Source organism: Octopus sinensis, linkage group LG19 (assembly GCF_006345805.1).
Source record: "Octopus sinensis linkage group LG19, ASM634580v1, whole genome shotgun sequence".
NCBI lineage: Eukaryota > Metazoa > Mollusca > Cephalopoda > Octopoda > Octopodidae > Octopus > Octopus sinensis.
In genome coordinates this window covers 15,792,367-15,814,326 of record NC_043015.1, presented here as the reverse complement: position 1 = coordinate 15,814,326, position 21,960 = coordinate 15,792,367, and the positions used below count along the sequence as shown (strand labels likewise).

General features: G+C 38.2%; 1 protein-coding gene across 1 annotated transcript in view; it reads left to right on the top strand.

Annotated features, from left to right (window-relative positions):
- The first annotated feature begins 6,676 nt into the window (after positions 1-6,676).
- Positions 6,677-21,960, top strand: part of LOC115222333 (PC3-like endoprotease variant B) — a 157,731-nt gene continuing 142,447 nt past the window's right edge. Inside the window, exon 1 of the mRNA XM_036511112.1 lies at positions 6,677-6,725. The gene's annotated coding sequence lies outside the window, so the exon portion shown is untranslated. The remainder of the gene's footprint in view (positions 6,726-21,960) is intronic.

Here is a 21,960-nt window from a genome sequence, read left to right as displayed (position 1 = left end):
CGGCTTGCTAGCAATTATATCTATCAAGTTTGCCCACTATCACGATGTTTATTTAGGGAAACCAATAAAGCTAGTAGATTAAAATTATGCAGAATGATTAAGGAATAAGAAATCACTTTCTAGTTTTTCATATATATATGTAAAACTGAGAATGTGTGTGTGTGTGTCTGTCTGACTGTCTGTGTGTTTCCCTAAAACTTGAGAACTACACAACCACTTTCATTCAAATTTTACACATGCCTTACTTTGGGTCCATGTAGTGTCATGGGCAAAAAATTGTTTAACTTCTTGCCTAGAGCGAGCCCACAGCAATATCATATCTTCTCCACTATTTCAGTATTACGTGTTAAAAGTGAAACAAAAACATCTCTCTATTGTATGTATATGGATGTATATATATATATATATATATATATATATATATATATATATATTATATATATATATATATATATATATATATATATATATATATATATATACATGTATATATATGGATGTATATATATATATATATATATACACACACACACATATATATATATATATATATATATATATATATATATATATATATATATATACATGTATACATGTATGTCTAGATGTACATGTAATATGTACACATATATATACACATATATACATGCATACATATATACACCCATACACACATACGCACACACACATAGGTGCAGGTGTGGCTGTGTGGTAACAAACTTGGTTCCAAAACACATGGTCCTCAGTTCAGTCCTACTGTGTGGTAACTTGGCATGTGTCTTCTGCTATAGCCTCAGACCAACCAAAGCCTTGTCAGTGGATTTTGTAGACAGAAACTGAAAGAAATCAATTGTATGTATATATATGTATATACGTAAGTCTATGTGTGTGCCTTTGTGTTTCTCCCTCATCACTGCTTCACAACTGGTGTTCGTTTATTTACATCCCTATAACTTACTGGTTTCACAAGAAGAAACTGATAGAATAAGTACCAGGCTTATCAAAATATAAAAAAGCACTACGCAGTGTCTCATATTTTTGTTTGCCCACTCAGTTGTATCTATCAATTTATGTTTGTGTGTGTGTGCGTGTATATATATATATATATATATATATATATATATATATATATATATGTGTGTGTGTGTGTGTGTGGATTTCGTAGACAGGAACTGAAACAAATCAATCGTATATATATGTATATATGTAAGTGTATGTGTTATGGTATTGGCAACATGAATGACACTGGTCAGAGACTACTTGAATTTTGCACATACCATAACCTGTGCATCACTAACACATTCTTCGCCAACAAGACATCTCACATCCAAGATTTCACCACTGGCATCAGCTGGATCTCATCATTACACGATGATCCTTTCTGAATTTTGTTCAACTGACTCGTAGTTACCATAGCGCGGATTGTGACATAGATTATTTACTAATAAGAAGCAGGGTGAAGATTCTGCCTAAAAATGTCCATCATTCCAAGAAAATTGACCGACCACGCATTAACACTGCCAGAATCTCGGACCTTACACTGCGACAATGTTTTGCTGTTTCTATCAAAGTTTCCCTCAGTAGCTGCCCAACCTCCTCTGATGAAAGTTGGTGGAATTATATCAGGGAAACTTTGTATACCACATCAATAGATACTTTCGGTATGAGAGAAAAGCAAAACCCAGATTGGTTCAATGCTGGGCTCTCAGAGCTGGAAACAGTTATCGAAGCAAAGCGTGCAATACAAGAGGGATTCTTCTACAAAATCACTCGAACAACTCAGAAAGGCAAGAAATAAAACCCAACTGACTGCTAGACGCTGTGCAAATAGGTATTGGCAGGAAATCTGTCAGCTGTATCCAGTATCCAGTCAGCTGCTGACAGTGGCGACACCCGTGGGATGTATGCCGGTTTGAGGAAGGCCCTCGGTCCATCAGCAACCAAGCCAGCCCCTCTGAAATCAACTACTGGAGATTTCATCAAGGACCAAAGCAAGCAAATGGATACATGGGTGGAGTACTACCAGGATCTCTACTCACGGGAGACCACGGTAGCTGAAGCTGCAATCGAGGGTGTCAAGATCTTGCCAGTCATGTGCGAACTTGACAGTCTGCCATCTATAGCAGAGCTCACCAAGGCTATTGACTCCCTAGCAAGTAACAAGGCTCCAGGAAAAGACGGCATCCTCTTAGAGATCAGCAAAACCAGCAAAAACACCATCCTGCTTTACAAAAACAAAGGTGACCGTGGTGATTGTAACAATTACCGTGGAATATCTCTTCTAAACACTGTTGGAAAGGCCTTTGCTCGCATTATCCTGTCCAGGATACAACTGCTTGCTTCTCAAATTTATCCAGAATCGCAGTGTGGCTTTAGAAGAAGATCAACTATTGACGCCAACTTCAGGAGAAGTCCAGAGAGCAGAAAATGCCATTATATATGGCCTTCATTGATCTGACAAAGGCCTTTGACTTGGTAAGTAGAAAAGGCCTCTTCATCCTGCTCCAAAAAATCGGATGTTCATCAAAGCTGCTGACGATCATCAAATCTTTCCATGATGATATGCAAGGCACCATACAGCACAATGGTTCAACATCAGCCGCCTTCCAAATAAAAAATGGGGTAAAGCAAAGTTGTGTCCTTACTCCTACATTATTTGGCATCTTCTCGCTGCTGCCACATGCCTTTGAGACATCAGATGATAGAGTGTTTCTGCACAGTACAAGTGATGGGAAACTGTTCAATCTTTCGCGTCTGCGTGCCAAGACCAAAATAAGAAGCGTCCTGATCAAGGCGATGCTATTTGCTGATGATGCCACTCTGGTATCACACACAGAAGAAGCCCCACAAAGGCTCATCAACTGTTTTGAGCAAGCATGTATCAACTTTGGCTTAGCTATCAGCCTCAAGAAGACCAACATCATGGGTCAGGCTACATCGGACATCCCAAACATACATATTGGAGACCACAGACTACAGGAGGTGGAGAAGTTTACCTATCTTGGCTCTACCGTCACCTATAACCTATCCCTTGATGAGCTCAATATACGCATTGGCAAGGCAACTGCTGTGATGGCTCAACTCTTCAAACGGGCATGGGACAACAATAAGCTGACCAAGACCACGAAAATGAAGATCTATCAGGCATGTGTACTTAGCACTCTACTGTATGGAAGTGAGACTTGGACGCCATTCACGCGCCAAGAGCGTCGCCTAAATATTTTTCACCTACGCTGCCTCCGGAAAATCCTTCGCATCAAATGGCAGAATCATGTCCCCAACAAAGATGTCCTCAAGCAAGCAGGAATACCAAGCATGTTTGCACTCCTCACACAAAGACGTATGAGATGGCTTGGACATGTTAGCCGTATGGAAGATGGCAGAATCCCCAAGGACATACTCAACGGAGAGCTTGCTAGGGGCACTAGGTCTTACGATACAAGGATGTTTGCAAAAGGGACATGAATGCTTGTAACATCAATATTACCAACTGGGAAGCAGTTGCCAGCTACCGTGGAGATTGGCGACGTACCGTAAAACATATATAACACTCTAATGGGAGCCTTAACTCCCAAATTTTAGACATTTCTTTTATGATCCAAAACTAGGTCAAAAGTTTGCTTTGACATACACTTACATTGTGATTTCTGCAATGTGCTGCATAAATTGTCAAGTAAATGAGAGGCATCTTTGCCTCCACTGATTCAGTTGCAAAGTGTTGAGTAAAGTTATTTGATTGCAGACCTCCTTTCAGTCTTTTTATTATCACTGGGTCACACATAGTCCCCAGATGGTAACATTGATTTCAAGGCCTTCCTAGATGAGTGACTGGTTATTCAAAGACATTCATAGATTGTAAATTTATTCTGTCCAGTTACGTATCATTATAGTGGTCATTTGCAAACTCCAGATGTGACACTTTAATTTCTCCTTAGCCCTTCCAATTGCCATAGATTCGTAATACATCTTACGGCTGTGCCTGTCACCTGGATGGTGAGGAATCCTACATTGGGAGTGGTACCGACTAGGGTAGGGTAACTGACTGCTTATTGTGATCATTCGTCTTTTGGTTTTTTGTAGCTTTGCTCTCTTTTACAAACCCAGTGAACATATATTTCCTATTTCAAAGAAATTCAAACAATAGATATAAGACCCAAGTTAAAAAATATTCTTAACAATTCAACTTCTCTGGTTGACATTAAGATGCCCACCCCCAACAGGGGCCTTAACTCTCACATTTTAGAGCTCCATGACCTTCCTTTTTCAGGAGCAAAATCTTTTTAACAGGTTCAATAAGACTGGAATTTTGGAATATGCGCATAAAAATCAGTAGTATGAGATACATGTGGCACGATTACAATTTTTTTAGGGTGTGTAAAGAGGGAAATAGCCCTCATCTGCAATTTTGATGAAATTCGAAACATAGACATTCCAGTTCATTACAGAAAATATAACAGAAAAGTCTAATTCTTCAATTGAATGTAACCGGGCAACGTCGGATATCTCTGCTAGTATATATATATATATATATATAATATATATATATATATATATATATAAAGTCTAATTCTTCAATTGAATGTAACCGGGCAACGTCGGATATCTCTGCTAGTATATATATATACTAGTATATATATATATGGCTAGGCTTTCAAAGGGCGCATTTATTTTTTATATAAGTTACCGATTATCTTATTAATAATGTATGTAATACGTATGTGCGTATGTGTGTGTGTGTATGTATGCATATATAAATATGTGTGTGTGTATGCATAGACATATACGTGTGATGTATTATATGTGTGTATATATATGTGTGTATATATATGTGTGTGTATATATATGCGTATATATATATATATATATATATAATAATTCTCTAAACGAGATATAGACAGTAACTGCTCCATAACATAAGGGACATTAGCCATTTGAATGTGGCTAGGGACAGGGCAGGGCGGTGGGGGTGTTACTGATGCATTTAGCCCCAGGCGATCATCAACGTCACCAGATAGGCTGACACCATCACGGTGTCCTCTATCCTGCAAAGGGAGATCATTCCCCGAAGAAGCGGATGCCACATACGGACCCAGGTTTCAAGGTATTTGCCTATCATCAACGCACCGCCCTGCCCTGTCCCTAGCCACATTCAAATGGCTAATGTCCCTTATGTTATGGAGCAGTTACTGTCTATATCTCGTTTAGAGAATTATTATTGCTGTCGAACAGATTTTCGAAATCAGTAAATGTATTTACGTGAAAATCTATATATAAATATCCTGCACAGGGAGTTGTTCGTCGAGGAGCGGTGCCTGCCATGCGTTGATGATAGGCAAATACTTTGAAACCTGGGTCCGTATGTGGCATCCGCTTCTTCGGGGAATGATCTCCCTTTGCAGGATAGAGGACACCGTGATGGTGTCAGCCTATCTGGTGACGTTGATGATCGTCTGGGGCTAAATGCATCAGTAACACCCCCACCGCCCTGCTCTGTCCCTAGCCACATTCAAATGGCTAATGTCCCTTATGTTATATATATATATTTATATATATATATATACGCATATATATACACACATATAATACATCACACGTATATGTCTATGCATACACACACACATATTTATATATGCATACACACACACACACACACATACGCACATACGTATTACATACATTATTAATAAGATAATCGGTAACTTATATAAAAAATAAATGCGCCCTTTGAAAGCCTAGCCATTTTATGCTTTTTTCTGTTAATTTGTGTTCTTTTATAATTTTATTTGTATAAAATGCTTTCCCATGTTTTTATCATGATACAAATTAAATAAGTATCTACTATATATATATGTGTGTGTGTGTGAGAGAGAGAGAGAGAGGGGGGGAGAGATATTTGTTTATCATACTAAATGTATATACACTTTTGGAAAGCATTATGCTGTGGAATTGTACAGTATAAAATTTTTTAATAGAGTTGAAAGCGCTGTATATATCGGAGCGAGACGGGCATTGTTGCAGCACAGTGATGAGGATGACAGACGTGATTCACTCCTATATATAGGGCGTCCCGGAATTAGGTTTTTCACTGAATTCGGACAATTTAAAAAAAAAACTCTATGTTTGTCATGTTTAATATGTATTAAAAGTGTATAAATTTTAAATTTTGTTTATAATTTTGTAATTTTTATAATTTTGCAATTTTTATAATTTTGCAATTTTTATAATTTTGTAATTTTTATAATTTCATTTTATGATTTAATTTCCATCCCTTATCTGTCCGTGACAGCCCTTTTTGTCAATTTGACTGCAGTCATTTTCTCTTCCTCCATCCCCAGAATGGAGCAATAGTAGGACAGGATTTAAACCATGAGAGTTTCCGGGATACTTCAATTTCGGTGGGCCCCTTATGCACAGGAATTAAAATCTTAGAAAATTACGAGTATATTCTTTTATTTGTTTCAGTAATTTGACTGTGGCCTTGCTGGAGCACCGCCTTTAGTCGAGCAAATCGACCCCAGGACTTACACGCACGCACACACGCACACACAGACACACAGACAGACAGACAGACACAGACAGACAGACAGACACACACACACACACACATATGTATATATACGACAGGCTTTTTCAGTTTCCGTCTACCAAATCCACTCACAAGGCTTAGTAGAAGACACTTGCCCAAGGTACCACGCAGTGGGACTGAACTCGGAACAATGTGGCTGGTAAGCAAGCTATTTACTACACAGCATCTCCTGCACTTATATTGGATATTTTCAATAAAGCCTTGACGTAAGATCGATAAACCTATTTGTTTAGGTATCATAGATAACGAACTTAACATACCGCCAGTTTAAAAAAAATTTTCCCGATTTCTTCGAAATACTTAATTCTGGGATACGCTGTATATTTCTGTTTGTAACACAAGTCTATAAAAAGATTTTATCTCGTACAATTCCACAGCATTATTCCTTCTAACCGTCCTTATACATTTACAATGCTTTAGAAATGGCAACTTTAATTTAACACCGTTTCAGTCGTGTATACCGAGTTCGCACACAGAGTGTATGTGGAGTCACGTGGCTTAGTGGTTAAAGATATTCGGCTCACGATAATATAAACAATAATCTGTGGTTGTTCGGTAAGAAATTACCGAACCTTCATACGTCGTCTAACGACGAGAGTGTCCATGATATATATATATATATATATTATATATATATATATATATATATATATATACTGCCACTAAGTTTGTTAAAAGCAACTGAGGTAGTAGTAATACCGAGGGCTAATATTTATCCCCACTCAAACGTAGATGTTCTGTTAGAACAAACTATACTGTGGTAGTTACCATGAGAGTAACTGTCATATTGGCTTTCGGCGCATGAATGCTTGTATACATATGGTAGTCGTCAACTTGATTTCAGCATAGCCACTTTTTAATTACTGATATATTCCTGGCCCAGTGGCTAGGGCAGCGGACTCGCGGTCGTTGGATCGCGGTTTTGATTCCCAGATCGGGCGTTGTGAATGTTTATTGAGCGAAAACACCTCCACGACGCTCCGGCAGGAGGTGGTGGCGATCCCTGTTGTACTCTTTCGCCACAAATTTCTCTCACTCTTTCTTCTGTTGGCCTGCTCGCCTAGCCAGCGGGGCGGCGTCATTTGAAGGCTAAAACAATGCGAAGCGCATTGTGACCAGCGACGTGTTGCAACATCTGATAGCCTTGTCAGTCACGGTGATCACGGTGATATTCTTGTAACATGTTCGATACATATCTACCTTGTCTTAATTTCGTATTAATTTTTTTTAATAATAAATGTGTTCGCGTATAAGTGCGAATTTGTGTATCTTTGCCCTGTCCGTGTATTTGTCTTTATTTCTACGAGTGTTGACATCTGCCGAGTTGTGCTCCAATATGTAAAAGCACAATCTTTGAATAGATATCATTTACTTGTCTCAGTCATTGGCTTACAGTCATGCTGGGACACCGCCTTAAAGAGTTTTAGTCTTTTTCTAAAGGTCTCTTGTGCCGAACCGCTAATATTACAGGGATGTAAACACACCAACACCGCTTGTCAATTAGTAATGGGGGACAAACACAAAGACACACACATAAATATACACGCACATACACAAAGACAACTGAACATACATACAATTACACATGCACAAACCCACAAATACATGACGGGATTCAGCTTCCACCTACCAAATCCACTTACGAGGCCTTGGTTGCCCAGATTTATAGTGGAAGACACTGGAACTGAACCCGGAAGCATGTGTTTGGGAGCAAGCTTACCATAGAGCCACCCAAATGTAGACTGATAAAAATAATCTTTTCTACTACAGGCACAAGGCCTGAAATTTGGGGGAGGGAGGAAGTCGATCACATCGACCCATTGTTTCACTGGTACTTAATTTATCGACCGTGAAAAGATGTCGACCTCGACGGATGTCGACTTACTCAGAACGTAGCCACGAGCGAAATACCTATTTCTTTACTACCCACAAGGGGCTAAACACAGAGGGGACAAATAAGGACAGACAAACGGATTAAGTCGATTACATCGCCCCCAGTGCGTAACTGGTACTTAATTTATCGACCCCGAAAGGTTGAAAAGGAAAGTCGACCTCGGAGGAATTTGAACTCAGAACATTACGGCAGACGAAATACTGCTAAGCATTTCGTCCAGGGTGCTAACGATTCTGCCAGCTCGCAGCCTTTAGACTGATAAAATAATTCCAAACCAAACTGAAATAAATACTGCGTTTGATACGATTTGGTCGATTAACTAAAAATGACAGAGAATGGGACTTCAGAATGGCTGCAGTCCAGTGACTGAAACCAGTGACAGAATAAACGAGCGAAAATGGGCGCGTTTATTGTAGTTAAATATTTAATGTTCACAATAGGAAATTGAAACTCGTAATGAAATCAACTTCATCTGGCGATATGGTTATTTTGCTTCAATGTCCGCCCTGTCAGCTTCTGTTTTAGAATACGAGAAATATTAAATATCATGAGACAAGAGACATATCTTATTGTGACTGTTTAGACGGGAAATAAATGAAAGGTCTCAATTTCGAATTCAGATATCGATGTACGACAGATAGAAAAGCGGTGGATGTTTTAACAACATTCTAGAACTTTTCACAACACAATAGCATCGTTGTGTGAACGTTCAATGATGGCGACTGTTGTAACTGTCACTTATTCATTCCTTAGTATTTCATACAATATACTTTACCAACTACGGTCGTTATTGTAATGGTGAAGTCAACCAATTATGCAAGATATCGGTTACCAGTCGTTCTGTGTTTGAGCTCTAGATTTTTATATAGAATAGTGTGTGAGTTGAATCAAATAAAACTTGAAATAGTCTCTTAATAATTTGTCTTTAATATAATCCACGTGGGATTTTTCTGCTTTTACATATTTTAATATGTATTTTTTCATATCTTAATATAATCCACAGGGGATTTTTCTGTCTTTTTACATTCATATTTCAACACGGGAGAAAACTGTCTTAGCATAGGAGGTCTAACCTCAATAACCGGGGGGGGGGGGCTTAGAACACATTCACAATTGTTATAATTCAATTAAATCCAAAGACATAGTCTTCGCTGATGATGGAAAAATAAAAATTCTGACTTTGGTACAAGACCAGCAGTTTTGAAGGGATTAAAAAGCCGATTATATCGAACCCCAGTTAAAATACTTAACTGGTATTTTATTTTATCGACTCCAAAAGAATGGAAGATAACGATCTCGGTGGAATTTGATCTCAGAACGTAAAGATCCAGAAGAAATGCTATTTCTCCGATTTTTGTCCGAAGCGTTAACGATTCAGCACGCTAGATAAAATAAACTGTCTTATTTTGGTACGCGATAACCCATTTTTAAGGAGGTGCTATATTAAATTAACTGATCCGACTATTAATTTCAATGTTGTTACTCCAGGAAATTCTTCCGAAACTAAACTGAAGCCATGGTGGTATTGAGTTAATTAGGGTTCCATCCTAACAATGTAAAACTCCTTTCTGTATCAAAATCTAGGAGAATAAGAAAGAAAGCAGTTGAGATGTTAGATACTTTATAAAATTATAGAATGAAATTGAAAGACATTGGATAAAACTAAAACGGTAAGAACCACCCCTTCCTAATGAAACAGAACAGATTAATACCGGTTTCCAGTTTTTGGCACCAGGCAGCAAGTTAGGATTAGTGGGTAAGTCAATTATACCGACCTCAGTGTTCAAATGGTACTTCTTTTATCGACGCTGAAAGGATAAAAGGTAAAGTCGACCTCAGTGGGACTTGAAATCGGAACGTAAAGTCGGACGAAATGCCGCTATGCATTTGGTTCGGTGTGCTAACGATTCTGCCAGCTCGCCGCTTTCAAGAAAAAGGTTTAATATCAAAAGAGAAAAATGCAAGCAAAATAGATAAGAAAAACATAGCATCAATAAAAGTGAAAACGTTCTGGAACTGAAGGAAATAATTAATCTAAGCAAAATCATGCCAGCTAGTAAAGTGATGTCGCTTTTTCCATGAGAAATAACTTATTTGAAGTGACCTAAATATGCTGAATAGACGCAAAGAAGAATGTTTAACAACAGATGATACAGCAACAGCTCCATCTTTACCACCACCATCACCACCAACAGCAGCAGCAGCAGCAGCAGAAATGAAAACATTAAAAGAAAATATGGAACGAAAATATTCTGCACAATGAATGCAAAAGATTTAATATACAGTAACACCACAAAGAGTGGCTTTGCATGACTATTGGCAATTTCATCAGCACAATAAAAATTGCACCTAACCAGCACGAATTTATAGTTCAGTGAATTAATATATAAAACGACCATTACTAACACGTGACTGGTTATCAGAGAGGAAACCTATTAACCTTCGAAACCGAAATCATTCTTAGACATTTTGCAATAGGGTGATTGTTCATCTGAAAAGTAACAACATATTACTCCGGATTTGTAAAAGAGTTAGAAAAGAATGTTATAAGAGAATCACCAAGCACCTTTGCTTCGCATCCATCAACGTATTCTTCTCCAATAAGCACCAGGTCTGACTGGCGAGTGCACCAGGAGGCACATTGCATATAATACTTATTTCTTTATTTTTTGCTTGCTTCAGTCATTAGACTACGGCCATGCGAGGGAACCACCTTGAAGAATTTTAGTCAAATGAATCAGTCCCAGTACTTATTAGTTTATAAAGCCTGGTACTTATTCTATCGGCCCTTTTGCCAAACCACTAAGTTACGGGGACGTAAACACACCAACGCCGGTTCTCAAGTGGTGGTAGTGGACAAACACACACAAAGACACACACCCACACACATATATACACACACACACTCACACACACACACACACATACACGATGGGCTTCCTTTAGATTCTCTCCACCAAATCAACTCAAGGTTTGATCATCCCGAAGCTATAGTAGAAGAATCTTGCCCAAGGTGCCACGCAGTGGGATTGAACCCGGAACCATATGGTTGGGAAGCAAACGTCTTACCACACAGCTACGCCTGCGCCTGCGCCTAGGATGCAAGTTTTCGAGAGAGACTAGCTAGTATCCTGTTTTCGCTCGCTGCTTTGAGCCAACTCCCTGAAGGAGAAGCAAATGCAACAGGAATTCTGTCCAGATTCAAACTCTGAACTAGTAGTTAAATGGCTAGTACTCTTGGTATATTTCATGGGAAAATAGACTTCCATCAATCCTTTTAGTCAGTTTGGTTTTCCCATTTCATGATTCATTTGTGGTGATAAAACAGTGATAGACTGTGATAAACAGTGATAGAGCTTTTTCATTCTCTCTTTACTTCAGAAAATTACTGCAGAAGCCGCCATAGCAGCCCTAATTTCATTTAAAGCTTGAATTTCTTTTATAAAGTTTGCTATACACATGAAGTATTTGTCACACAGAGATTGCTGTGATTTATGTCCAGCTTGAATTTCTATAGGTAAAACATCGAAACATTGTGAGGATGTTTCAGAAGGATGTTGCGTCTCTGAGATAGAACAATTGGTAAAAGTGTTTAGTTACGTGTTTACCACCTGAACTATTTGGGAGTAGGGAGATGTGAGGAAGAAGAAAGGTGGGCTAAGACTAAATTGGAAGGGGAAGCGGTTGTTTGTTTTCTGAATTCAAATCAACGGTAGGTCTTCTGCTATATGTATGAGAGAATATCGTTCACACGGCCATTGAGAATCGATAGCAGATCATACAGGGAAAACGTTACACGTGGTAGACTGACATCCTATACAAAATTGTGTGTGGGTGCATAAGTAGAAATGTAAGTTTGGTAACTGAAGTACTTATATTCTTAGCAAGTGACTTAGAACATTTATATGGTTGATTTCGCCTCCTTACACTTACAGTAATATATAATGTATTACTGACACAGGCAAACTACACACTCACACAAACCTCAAGCACACTACCCCACTACACCTTCCTATACCTACACTTATTAATTTTCATCATATGAAAACGTGTACTATACTCATATTTCTCTCAAAAACGATCGACCTTAATGCGAACATATCCATTCTAATGCCATTTGAACTTAAGATTCCCGATAAATGTAAGACATTTTCCTTTTTCTAAGTTTTATGTATATGTCTCGTTGGTTATCTTAAAAGTACTACATTCTCTTTTGTTAGGATTCATTGATAATTTTCCCGGGAACTGATATGTTCTACTTATTAAGGGAAATAAAATGTATTTAAGATCATATCTTTAAACATCTCATATAGTCACCTCATCAAAAATATATTAATTAGCATAAAAGTACTTTCTTAATTTCTGTTCCGTAACCAATTGCATACTGGGCCGTCCTTGAACGGTTTCAGTAGCAAAATCCTTCATCTCTGTAGAAGGAAATGTATGACTCTCACAATGTAACGCAACAGATTCTGTGAGAAAAGGGAAGAGAGAGAGAGAGAGAGAGAGAGAGAGAGAGAGAGAGAGAGAGAGAGAGAGAGAGAGAGAGAGAGGACAGGGAAAAATACTCGCCTCTACCTCGTATCAGATTGGTAAAGCTGATATCAGCAGAATTCAAACTCAGAGTACTTGAATAGGCGAAGGTAAAGAATACGCACCACAACCCGTTTTCGGCGGTTAGGTTTAAGGTTACGCCGAAAGCGGGTGGTGTGCGTATTCTTTAACCTCCACCCTTGAATAACTACAGTAAGCTGCTCTCACAACTTATAAACATACAAGTTCATCTAGCATTTACCAATAATTTCACTTTTGTTATAACATTTAGAGAACATCATGCAAAAATCTTATATAAGTAAATTGAGTAGACTCAGACAACTATAGGATTATAACAAAATAACTAATACTATTATGCTGCAATTTTTTTATAGGCATGAACAAAGTCACAACAACATATTTACATACAGACATGCCACGATATACATTTCTAATATCCTACATGTGTCTTCATATATTATGAAGTTATCAAGAAAGTTCTTGCGGTTTTTAACCTTTAAATTCAGATGCATATATCTCGGCTCAAACAAAACTTTTTTAATCGAAATAAACGCCATCAGAATCAACACACTTTTGCCAACGCGAAACAAATTTATTTATGTCAGTAGCGTAAAACTCCTGCGTTCTGATAGCGAAGAAGTCATTGAAGGCCTGTTTGGCATCGTCTTGGCTTTTGAAGCATTTCCCACGCAGGAAGTTGTCAAGACGCTTGAAAAAGTGGTAAGTCGTTAGGCAAGAGGTCTGGTGAGTATGGTGGATGAGGCAGAGTTTCGTAGCCCAATTCGTTCAACTTCTGCAGAGTCAGTTATGCGACGTGCAGTCGAGCGTTGTCGTGGAGAAGAATTGGTTCTTTTTCTATTGACCAATGCTGGCTGTTGTTGTCGGAGTTCCTTATGCATTTCATCCATTTGCTGACAGTACTTCTCCGCCGTAATGGTTCCGCCTGGATCCAAAAATGTGATGGATGAGACCGACTGGAGACCACCAAACAGTCACCATGTCCTTCTTTTGGTGCAACTTTGGCTTCGGTATGTGCCATGGAGCTTCGTCGGCGTCCAACCACTGAGCTGCGCGTTGCCGGTTGTCGTAAAGAATCCACTTTTCATCGCAAGTCACAATCCGATCGAGAAACGGGTCGTTCTTGCTGCGTAAACGAAGGGAAGACGACACTTCAAAGTGGTGTTTTTTTCTTTTTTTGGTTGTCGTTCAATTCGTGCTGCACCCATTTCTTAAGTATTTTTGTTTTTCCAATCTCTTTCAAGTGGTTGGAAATTGTGGTATACGTTACGTCTAATTCAGAAGCAAGCTCTCAAACAGTTGTGCGTGGATTGGCTTCCACTAAGGCTCTTAGTTGATAGTTGTAAACATCCGATGGCCGACCACTACGTTTATCATCTTCATAACTCTCGTCACCGCTTCGAAATTTCTTGAAGCACCATTGTGCTGTACGTTCATTAGTGGTTCCTGGGCCAAACGCATCGTTGATATCGCGAGCTATTTCAGTAGCTTTTCGACCCAGCTTGAACTGGAATTAAAAAATTGCGCGAATTTGCTTTTTGTCCATGTTGTATTGAACGTTCCGGAAAAAATGGCCTAATTAGTCAAAAAGAAAAAGAGTAATACGATTAGACAGAGCGAAAAACGGGCTTTAAAATATCATTTTAAAGCCCGTTTTTCGCTCTATTAAACTCGAATTTCTAACATCGCTTATGCCAGGTGCTGCTTAAAGCTTGAGTTATAATAGCACTGTTTTCTGGGACGTCAGACACGCACTGTATAGAGACCATTTTATCATTCCTTTCGTTAGCATTACTTATCTCATCCACACTGCTAGCACTACAGGCAAACTATGCTTTGCAACAATAAACACATTCTTACACAAATATCTCAGTTCTTCACAAGTAAGAACTTGATCTGACCACTTATATACAGTACTTAGGTGAGGATGAAAAATTTCGGGTAAAACCACCTTGAATTTTTATTTGTTTTACAAAGAGCTTCCAACAGAAGACATGAATGTAATAGCATTCTAACCAGATTCAAAATCCGAAGTTGTGGATAATGGTTAACATGCAGTTTAGTTTCCTAAAAAAATGTGTAATTAAATTGTGACGGAAACCATAAGTGACGACAGTGAAATCCCTTAATTTCATTATAACATGGAAACGATGCACAGAACGTATATATAGTTCTTTTCGCCGTTTCCGATTCGATTTTGCTGCATATACTCATACAAAAATGTAGTGAGTCAAGGAAGCCATACTTTGTTGTCGCGGATTAGCACAGATGTGCTTTGGTAACTGCAGTTAATCGGAGCTGGTCGCGTGGCTATAAATATAATGTCATCCGTCCAGAAAGAAGGAAGGTTCCAGTCAACCAGTCACACTTTTTCATAATGTATAGCTTCTGGTATTTTTATCAACTTTCAACTACCAGTTTACATTAAGCTCGCCATGACTACACATACCATTCGCCTTAGCTATGACCTACCCTTTTTCAGTTAGTTGGCGAACAATTGGCACAACTGTCATAGGTCTCCTTTGAACATACTAACTCCGCCTGCCAGTTTATATCATCTTATGACTAAAGCATTCCTTTAGACGTACGTTATGGCTCCCCTGATTCAAACATCCAGGCCACATCGGCGCTTGTTACGTATACAATAAATGTTTTGTTATGTATTTGGCTTCTGATATTTCTTTCTTAGTTGTCAACATTCATTCAAGCCAACTTACATTCGTTGACTTCACCAATACGCTCAAATTAGTAACGCTCTCCATATTGGTTCTTTTACAGTGGTAACATTTCCCCCACTCTCCATTTGAACCCGTTACAATGTTAATAAAACATTACTCGTTCTGCATTGTCACGTGAGTTTCTTCTTGGCGAATATCCACTGTCCATCAATAGTCTGTGTATGGATGCTTACATCGTTGGATCAACAAAATTTAAATGGTTCACAATTGACTATATCTATGTGGCCTAAACTAACACAGAAAGCCCACCTATCAGGTATCAAATACGTCCGTGGTAATATTGCGTTATTATGAGCCAAAATGTTTCGCGCGTATGACTGAGGATCTCTGCCTTTTTATATACCCATTCCCAGTGCACCAAAGAACTAATTCCATCAAGCCACTTAGCCTGATGAGACTTTCGATGCAAACATTTTTGGAATTATGGAATTTCAAATTGTTACTTCTGGTGCATATTAACCGCGTATTAAATAAAATTCCGTAGACAAATATGGGGCATTGATTTTATTTTCAGTCTTGGCAACAAATTGTTTCTTGATCAAACTCAACCAATCATAAGAGACTACCTAGCTGTTCCAAATAATGGTTATAAAACTTTAATAAAAAGTGAGAGCTTGTTCGCTATTCTCCTACTCTAGTCACATAATTTCTGTCTCATAGTCGAAACAGAGAACACTACAGCACCAATCTTAGGTTGGGCAGCATCTACCATGGCTGCTTTCATTTTAGTCAAAATAGTTTACCTGTTGAATTACAGTTGCCAAACCTGCTATCAACCGACAAGTATATTTACCTCATTCACACACCTGTTTCTATTCACCATGAAGGATTTGTTACACAGACACTTACTTGTTAATAATTTCAAGTTAAGTTATTCGGAACGCTTACATGGATAATTTGGTCTTGTTGCACACATACAAAGATATGTATCACCGACATGAACTAAAGCGCCCGCGCACACGCACAATTTTATTAACTTACATCATATGAAAATGTACTATTCTCATTAGGTTTCTCTCACAAATGATCAATTTAAATGCGAACATTCCCATACCATTTGCCATTTGAACTCAAGATTCATGCTAATTGTAAGAGACATCATAGACTGATACATTTTCTTTTTTGCTAATTTTTTACTTATATATATCGTTGTTTATCTTAAAAGTACTAAATTTTCTTGTTAGGATTCATTGATAATTTTCCCTGGAGCCGATGTGTTCTACTCAACGGAAATAAAATGTATTTAAAATCACATCTTTAAGCATCATCTCATACATTCACCCCATTAAAAATATATTAGTTTGCATAAACCCATTTCTTTCTTAATTTCCGTTCTGTGCTCTATTGCACACTATGCCGCCCTTGAACGGTTTCAGTAGCAAATTGGCTTTTCTGTGAAGAGTGGAAATCTTGCCCTCGTTCAACCCCTCTCCGTTTCTGTAGAAAGAGGCACCACGGTTCCCACAGTATAAGGCGTAGGAGAGAGAGAGAGAGAGCGAGCGAGAGAGAGAGAGAGCAAGAGAGAGAGAGCAAGAGAGAGAGAGTGAGCGCGAGAGAGAGAGCGAAAGAGAGAGAGAGAGAGAAAGAAAGAGAAAGAAAGAAAGAAAGAAAGAAAGAAAGAAAGAAAGAAAGAAAGAAAGAGAGAGAGAGAGAGAAAGAAAAAGAAATTGAAAAAGAAAGAGAGCTCCAGTGCTAGACAGATTTTTTAAAATGAAAAGCTAGGGTGAACTCGACAGGATTTGAACTAACTGCTTGAACAAATACAATAAAGAGTTGTATCAGACACCCTAACAATCCTTCAAGCCACAAGTAACAAAGTGCCACTTTGTGAGCAAACTAATTTACTTGTAATGTCAATATCATAGAAATAGAGTTACGAAATGCAGACAGGAAAACAAGAAAAAATTAACTAACATCGTCTAAATTTGACATAGATGAAAGAACAGACTCTTACAAATATAGAATGATTATAAAACACCTGTAGTACAGCTGAGAGGGTAAGAAAAGACATTATAAACATACTCAAGCCCCTGAGACAAGTTTCTGAGAAAGGACCTTCACGAAAACCTGCAATGAGAACATTATTATAATGATTAAGAGCAGGAACATCTGTTTGCGGAAACAAAAGATTACATCACTTTCTGGCGTGATTACCAAGCCTGAATGTGTAAAAGACTAATCAAAAGAATATTTTCCACTAGGCATTGCATAAAGTTATGAGCATATAAGTCTGTGATCGGCGCCTGATGTAAAGCCTAGAACATTGACGCTAATGATTCTGATTAATTTTTTTTTTGTCGAATGGAAGTTCCGTGTCCCATTGAATGCAGTGGCTAGTTCGCAGGGTGCAGTGTGTGCGTGGCAATATTCCAAGTGCCAAGTACTCATCCTACTTGATTAAAACTACAGCTTTATTAAAATGCCAAAATAGGTTCCGCACTGCAAATGCCGCAGTCTCGGCACACGTCCTTGGGCAGGTAAAGACAGCATACTCAGTGCTCGAGGAAGACTTCCTGTAGATCAACCGTTTCTAATTTCATCCGATATTCCACAAGATATGTTTCAGTAGTTGTACCACCGAAGTAATGTTCGCATTAGCCGTCTCTAGTAATAGGGTCTACCAGTTAAAGTAACCGCAAAAAATAAGTGGGGACAACCCTTAACCAAAAAAGTGTTCCATTGATATGAAGAGGTTTTTCCAGCAGATGAAATGCAAAGCCACTGATTTCGGATAGTTTACATCGGGAGTTGAATGGAAATCTAAGCCTCAGCTCTTTTTACAGTTTTGCACATTAAATAGCACTTATTCTAGATGGATCTATAAATACGTGAACATGTTTTTCTTTTCAATGTCACGGAGAACAAACGTTAACTTTTTTTGTGAGCATTAAGTACCAAAATCTGAGCCAGATATTCAGCAGAGTAATGAACATAGAATTTTATAAAAAGGTCTCCGATCTTCGTACTTTCCTCACCAATGCAATTACATCTCGCCTCACGCTGCTGCAAATGCTAGCAGTCATGAAAAAACCGCGCTGATGAATAGATTTTAAAGTGCAAACAAGTCGAGGAGAGCTACCGTCTTTACTTCGGTCATTACGAGCAGTCACTTGCACTATTCCATTCTCTGCAGCTCTCTACATATTACAAAATTCCTCGCATATCTGTTAAGGATCGGACATTGTACACTTTCGTTCCTCCGAATCTAAAGACATGCAGCTTCACAACATCACATCGGTAATACTGCTATCGCTTAAAGCCAAGTTTTCTCTCTGGCGTTGCATCTAACTTTAATTTAATCTTTACCTTTGGACATATCCAATACATTTTAGCACTTGTCAAAATATTATGAACAAAATAAGTGATTTGATATTTGTAAATTTTCCGTGGCAGGAACGGTGCGTTAAAATTTCAACAGCCAGATATATTTATAGATGTTCGTTGCCTACACATGTCATGAATTTGGCGGTCTAATAGCTGACAATGCGAAACTGGACAATATGTACGGTATTTATTTTCTAATACGTGAGTGAGTATATACCACAGTACCAATTATAATCGTATAAGCAAAGTAAAAAGAGTTGGTTACCTTATAACCGTTAGCACAATAACGAGACTTACCCTCTCACAGTTCGCCCCTAACTGCCTACTGGCTCATTCTATCTACTATAATATTCTTGTCTTTCTCCGTCACAACATATGAGAAAGGAAGGAGTGATAGATGAATAAGGAAGGAAGGGGTGATAGCCAACTTGGTAGTGGGATGATGGAAATTCTACGGTGAAAAAAAATCAACTGCGTGAGTATGTGTGTGTATGCAAAAGAGAGTTGTGTGTGTGTGTGTGTGTGTGTGTGTATGCAATGGAAGTGGGATGGTGAACATTCAATGCTGAAAAGAAAAATCAAACAACGATTTCAACTGTGTGAGTATATGTGTGTATGTGTGTGCGTGTACAAGGGAAGAATGTGAACGTATCTGATTATTATGTACCTTATATATAAAATACAATTAACCATCATTTTTGACGGCACGGGGTCAGCTAGTTTATAAGATGCATCCTGTCCACTGACAGTCACGTGCGGGAGTATCCACACTCCGAGAAATGCACAGTTTTAAACTGTGCATTTCTCGGAGTGTGGGTATACACTTTTCTCCTCCATATCTCCCCTAAAAAAAAAAAGAAAAGAAAAGATCAACTCCAAACGGAGTTCAATACTTTTTCTACTTTAGGTCAACCATTAAAGGTTCTGGAAATTTCATTTTTCTAGTACTACTCCGAACGGGTGTGTCAGTTTATCTGGTAATAGTACTCCAAACAGTGTACATAAAATCCATAGGTTCTGCTTTCTTTGCATTTATATCCTCGGGGTATCTTTTTCTCGACTGGCTTGCATGTCTTGAAATCAAATTTTTGTCTTTTTGCCTTTTTACCATATAGATCGGTTTTCCAATTCTATTACAAATAATACCGTCCTCTCATTATTGTTTTCCATATCTGTACGATTTCACCAACTTCAAAAGTTTCCGTTGCAGCGCTTTTGTCATTGTTATTCCAAGTCTTTTTCTCTGCTTCATAGTAGTTTGTTGAATATGGACTTAATCTTTCTTGCGAACATTAATTCGGCTGGAGATTTACCTGATGCGTTTGGAGTAAATCTGTACACCCTTAGAAATTTTATTAATACCGGATCAATCTTTCTGTTGTTCGCTTTTCTTAACGTCCTCTTGAATGTGTCCACGAACCGTTCCGCCAAACCATTTGGCCGTGGGTGATATTGTGGCGTAGTTATATGATCAATTTGGAACATCTGGCAGATATCTCTGAATTGAGACTCCGTAAACCGTGTCCCATTATCGGACAATGGTATACGGTATACTATATCGAGCAAATATCTCGTGGAGGAAATCAATTATTACAGAGGATGTAGGGTATTTTCATTTACACACTTCTGGTCATTTTGTGTCGCTAACCACAAATGTGGGTCTCCAATTTAATATTTTGCTTGCCATTGTATTCCTGTTCCTCACTAATTTTGAAGAGTGGAATACATCAAGGACGGCAATTTGAAAAGAGAGACCAGTTCGCTCCAAGTGGAGCGTAAACGGTTACGAGACTTAATATTCTTTTGGTTTCTTCAGTTATCAAAACGATAGTTTGTTCCTTACATCTTAACAACTCGAAAGCAACACAAATATCAATACAAAATAACAATCACTAAAGGAAAGGTGATTGTAGTCATCCAATAATAAAGCAAATCCCAGTAGTTTGTATACACTGATCCCGCTATCTCTACCAATTGGTTGGAGATCATTTAACAAGTTCGCCGATCAACTATTACACCTATCTCTCGAGTGTAATAGTTTTTTTTTTATTACTAATCCTTTAGTAGAAATAAAAAAATATAGCTGTCGGTCATTGGAAAGTAGCGGTAAAATTACTATATTTGCAGATTTGCCAGCATCTCACCAGTTCTCCAGCTTCTGGTCAGCCAAAGTTTTGAGAATCAGCCGAACAACATTCTTCCCCACTGATTCTGCAACTTTCTATTCATTCTTTTACTTGCGTCAATACAATAAATCACTAGTCAAGTACTTTGGTCAATTTACATTGCTATAAAATCTGCTAAATGTGGATAAATGTGTATAATATGTGTATAATAAAATGTGTATAATAAAAACTAAAGACATCAATTACAAGACGAATTAGCAGAAGGAATGTATGTGCTACTGTTGATTGTGATAGTGTTGTTGTTGTTGATGATGATGGTAGTGGTGGTGGTGGTGTTGGTGGTGGTTGTGGTGTTGATGTTAAATGTTTTGGAAAGTAAATTTTACCGTTGACCTTGACGGAAGTGTGACTACTTGCCCCTTCTCTGTTCTTTCACAGTTCTGACGAGTGTACATTGCCTTTAATTTTGATGATGTTGGTTCTTGTTTTTATTTTGATGATAATGTTGTTTAGGTAGTTTTTTTAATTTTTGTTGTAGCTGCAGTTGTAGTAGTTTGTGTTATTAGAGGATGTTGTTTTAGTGTTTGCTTTTCAAGAGGACGGAAATTCCTACAAGTGAACTATCCTTCCGCACCCATATCAGTTTGGCTTCCTGCCCTCTGCTACAGACATTTCGTGAAACCTTTAAAATCATTCAGATATTTCCCTCAGCTATTGATA